The sequence below is a fragment of the Lissotriton vulgaris genome, chromosome 10 (genome assembly GCF_964263255.1).
Source record: "Lissotriton vulgaris chromosome 10, aLisVul1.2, whole genome shotgun sequence".
NCBI lineage: Eukaryota > Metazoa > Chordata > Amphibia > Caudata > Salamandridae > Lissotriton > Lissotriton vulgaris.
Genome location: NC_141698.1, coordinates 400,109,174 through 400,114,614, shown reverse-complemented (window position 1 = coordinate 400,114,614; position 5,441 = coordinate 400,109,174).

Below are 5,441 nucleotides of genomic sequence, written 5' to 3'. Positions count from 1 at the left end.
AAGCCTGGGAACTACAGTAGCTACTCTTGCTGAGATCCCCTGGGTGAGAAAGCTCCAATGAGATTATGTTCTTTTAGCTTTCTTGCCTCTAAAACGTGGATCTTTCTGCCCATCGTCTCTAAGACTGATGTGATCAGAACCTATCTTCCGGAAAAACTCAAAACCAGGTTCTTAAGACGAACATAATTATTTAGTAGTGGGTGCAGCTTTTGACCTCCTCAGTTCGAGCAGAATCTTCAGCGCAGGAACACTCCGAATGAAGTAACCATGCACCCTACAAATCTATTATAATTATTATTATTATTATTATTATTATTATTATTATTATTATTATTATTATTATTATTATTGTTGTATGTGTCAATGTTTTGTGCCCAAAATCTGGTTGTGAAATATTGAAAAATGACAGACTGTAGAGTTGTGGTGGTATTGGGTTCACTAACATGAAAGGGGTATTGCAATAAATTGAGTTGTTGGTTAAGGAGGGTGAACCACTAAAGCCACTGAATAAACCTTCAGGATTAACTTGGAGGCAATGCATAAAATATTTATGCTGCCACAAACAGTAATAAAATGAAAACAACATGAGAAAATCCCTAACCAACTTAGAAAAATACAGTACATTTCAATAGATTATTTGAAACCAATAACATAACAATCCAATCAGTAGAACTGGTGTTATGAATTTCTAATGCTGAAAGTGAAACTAGTTTCTAAAATATTTAGAGCACCAACCTCGGACATTTAGTCGCATAGGACTGGGGCAAAGTACAAAATGATGGCCAAAAGCAATGGAGCACAGTCTAGCTACACAAAGGAGATTGGGTCCGAGCTCCATTTACCTGCAGACTTAGAAATTTCAAGGAAAAATATCAGAGAAGGTAAACTTCAGTGGGGCAAGGCAACTGGAGGCGTCACAGGAGTAGAAATTGTCATCAGGGAGCCGCTTGACGAAGTTGCGGTGAAGAATCCTTGGTTAGGATTTAGTCACTATCTTGGAAGTAGAAAATCTCCAGTGGCAGGAAGCTGCAGACTGTAGCAAAAGAAGGCTCCACGAGGTCGGATACTATTTCTGCAAGCAGACATTAAAAGATTTGTTCTGTGGCGAAGAACATAGCTGGAGCTGCCTTGAAGTCAGGCTGACCGATGATGCACATCAGGCGGGTCTACAATCAGGTAGTTTTGGATTTGGGCTATCTGGTCACTTTAGCATCACTTCCAAGGGTCCAGGAATAAAGAGGCACAACTTGGAGGGTCAGGACTCACTCAAGCAGGCTCCAGGTGTGGGTTCAAGATGGTTTCATGGTTTTCTGTTGCTGAGGCTCTGATCAGGAGTCCAGGCAACTAGCCATTGGATTCACAACTGTAAGTTGTAGGTTAAAGGGGAAAGAGCAGGACTCAGACAGCAGAACAGTCCTTCTTGGTCAAGCAAAGCAGTTTCTCTGAAGTACACAACTGGCCACAGCGGCAGCTGCAAAGTGTTGTTATGTGATGTGTTGTGATGAGACATGTTATGTGATGTGTTACGATGTGATGTGTTATGTGATGTGCTATGATGTGATGTGTTAATTTATGTATTATGTGATGTGTTGTGTTGTGTTATGTGATCTTATATGATGTGCCGTTATATGATGTTGTATTTTGTGATGTGGTGTTATATAATGAGATGCTACATTATGTGCTGTTGTATGTTATATTGTATTGTGTGTTGTGTTATTGTCACAACAATTAGAAAAGGAGAGTCCACTATATTGTTTTGTTTCCAGCCCAAATTCAGGCAATCCAATATTAACAAACATAACAATGATGAACAAGAAGTGAGATTCAATTGTCAGGAGTCTCAAGAATGCGTTCAGTATCCAACTTTTATTGATTTTTAAGTACATGAAATTTACCAGTCGGCCCAGTCACCTCGTTTTGTCTTCTATGGACTTTCTCGGGGTTGTTCTCTCTGAACTTGTATGACTTTTAAGTAGCAAGAAGTATGGCCTCCTGTTTCACTGTCTTCATGGGTAATAAATCCCTTTTGGGCGAGGTGGGCCTCATAGTAGTGAAAATCACATTTGTGAGATTTTCACTATGTGGACATGTGCATGTTCAACTTTTTAATGACAACACTCCCAGCCCAATGGGCTGTTTAGGGCCTACCTTACAGGTTACATATATGTAATTAAAAGGGAATGTTAAACTTGGCAAGGGAGTTATATTATAGACAGTTTAAATCTTCTGAAAGGTTGCAATGGCAGGCCTGACACATGTTTTACCGGGCTACTTAAGTCGTGGGTACAATAAGTGCTGCAGGCTCACTAGTAGTATTTAATTCACAGGCTTTTGATATATGAAATACCACTTTATTAGGGATTTATAATATAAATATGTCAATCCGGTGTAAGCCAATTTTACCATGTTTTACGGAGTAAGCACTTTAGCTCTGGTTGTCAGTGATAAAGTGTACAGAGTCCTAAAGCCAACAAAAAAATCAGAAAAATAGTAGGGTGAAGGCGAAGATTTTGGGAATACCACCCCAAATCTGACAGTCTAACAGGACCCCTTCCATTTGTGAATTAAAAAACATTTGTTGGAGTAGACTATGGTCCAGAGAACCACTGACCACTCTCAAACATCCTTTATTTAGTCTCATGCAACAAAAAAGAACAAAAAAACTAAGGACGGGTGATAATAATGAGGACCAGGAGGCACTACACACTTCCATGACCGAAAAAAGATGTGGCAAATGCCGATAAACTGTATTGCTTGATGGACAGAGGATTCCTGTGTGAACATATAAATACTTCTTTCAATTGCACAATTGGGGGAGTACAAAGTATGAATGGAAAGGAACAAGATAACACGTTGAAAACAGATTGTGCTGTTGGTGTGCCTAAGAGGATATGGTGCTACAGATATGACATGTGAGGTTGCAATAGTACACAAGGATAGCACAGTACTCGAACTGACGGTTGAAGATAAGACTTCCCGCGTTTTTTGAGTGCTGCCCTGAAGAAGTCAGATGAATAGGGACAAAATGCTTAGGCTGCTACATCTTGGATTTGTCATCCAGTTTTTATCTTGATACTTGTGTAATTCTTGAATAAAGATGATGAAAAACAATCTGAATGGTGAAAATAATTTGTGTGTAATATGACCAATAAAACACTTTTGCTGTAATTTGTTTTAGTGCAAACAGTGTATAAAATGTAGTAATTTACAAAAAGATCCATTTGGACTCTTTCATGAAAAGTTTTATTGTGCTCCTCAAAATTGTAAAGTTGTATATATAGATTTGTTTTTTTTTCAGTGTGCCCAAAAGAGTGAGCACATTTGATAATGTTTGGAACTAACGGAGTGCAGGCAGAATTTAGGCCATAACCGTTACTTTGTTGTGAAATAGACACAAGATAATGCTGGGTTAAAGGGATTAAAATCAGGCGCACATGTTATGGGGGTGGCCGTGCTGCTTAAAAAAGCTCAAGCGGTTTCAGCTGAAGCAGCGTATGTCCGGCCTACAGTAAGAGAAACTCAATAAAGTAAATAGTGCTTACAGACTGAATACAGGGGCATTTGGGGCACACAAGAAATATAAGTGAGCTGCCAAAGAGAGAACACACAAAAATATTTTGCTGATGTAATTGAAATTTTTGCTGAAGTTAAGGTCCATGTAGTGCACTCTTTTTTTAAGTCGAACATAATTGACCAGAATGATAACTTTCTTCTAAAAAAGTAGGAACTGTCCCTCGAATGTCGAGACAGGTGGTAACAATCTGAGCAAAGTGCCCTGCGAGAAAAAGCATCACTAGTTGTTAGTTTAAGCATAATACAACAATCCAACACACTTCTATCATATCTCATAGAGCGGAGTTTGTTTAGTTATGTATGTTCAAATAAAAACTATTACGCCCATTTATTTATTAAATACAAATTATTACATCTCTGTTGATGTTTTTCTCTATATTCGCAATAGAAATTACATTAACGATCCATATGTAAAATAGATTTCAGCACCACAATGAAGCCGATCAACAACAAAAATGTTGTCAAATACTGAGGACCCCAAAGTGATACAAATCACTTCTGGCACCCACTGGCTCCCAGAACAGCTCTCATTTCGGAGAGGTTTTTGTTCCCACACCTCAGATTCCTGATTATAGCTCTGTATCAAGCTATGCTCTTCTATTTGGGAAGCTGTGTCTGAAGACAATGCTCTGTCCTCTCCGCACACCCTACCTACCCTTGAAATGATGCCCCACAAATGACACCATGCCGCTGTGTTGCGGCTTCTCCGGCACTCGGAGGAGCAGAGAAAAGGAACACCTCACTCGGAGCCTCCTTTCTTCATGTTTCTTCATGTTTCTTTTCTTTCTTTGCTAAAGACTTTTGAACAAATAAATATTTGCAATACCATAGGTCTCGCATTGAAATATGAGACCTATGGCATTGCAAACAAATGGCCGCCATTGTCCCTGCTTTGAAAGTGAAAGAGGGCATTGGGTGCTGAATGCAAGGGAAGCACATCATCGTGTCTAATGTAGGGGAAGCTCAATAAAGAAAGCAAGTAATTGCCTGGAATTAGAGGTCTCCTTGGAGTGAATGAGGGAATAATCCTCAGGAAATTGAGGGGAACTCTCCTTGCTGCCCCCATTACAACAATGGGGCTGTTTACTGGAAGCAACCAGTGGGAGGAGTCAAGGAGGCGGGGCTTCGGTGGATGCTAATCCATGATGAGGCTGTGATGCTCAGACCTGGAGGAGGGACAAGTGGGAGCTCTGCTCGAGGCTCAGGATAGTGAAAGGAACTTTGCTGCCCCAATTATGATGAGTCCTTTCCAATGAAGTGAATGTAAATAGAGCTGATGTTCTTTACCTGAAGCATCCACCTGGAGGAGGCTTAGCTTCTGCAGAGCGCAAACTCCACAATTAGGCGAAAACCAGAGCCAGTCCATGGACGGGGCAATTGTGAGGGGCAGGCACATAGAACAGTGCCCCCTGCTCTGAGGCATCCGTTTGGCTCCCCTGCTCTGCTGGTGAGGCCGGTCAGGCTGGAGCCTGCTGACTGAGGGGGAGGGGGAGGGAGAGCACATAAAGTAGGACTGAGGAGCCAGGAAATAAACAACAATAAAAATGAAGCCAGCTCCTGAAAGGGGGTCATTGCTGATAGATAATGTTGACAATTATTAACTAGCAGCCCAGGGGGAGGCATGGCAGGGGAGGCAGCAGTATACAAGTGGGGTGTTAAGAGGGCTGGGAGGAAGAATACTATATTTAAATGTAGGCAGCTAGCGCACTGAAACTGAACACAGACAAACACTAACAGAGCAGGAAACCAAGAAAAGAAAGAGTCCCCCAGAGAACAGATAAAGAACCATAGTGGAATGAGACAGTATTAAGCCCCTGCTCTGTGGGAGGAACAGAAGAGAGTAAGGATGTATAAAGAGGCAGGACTGA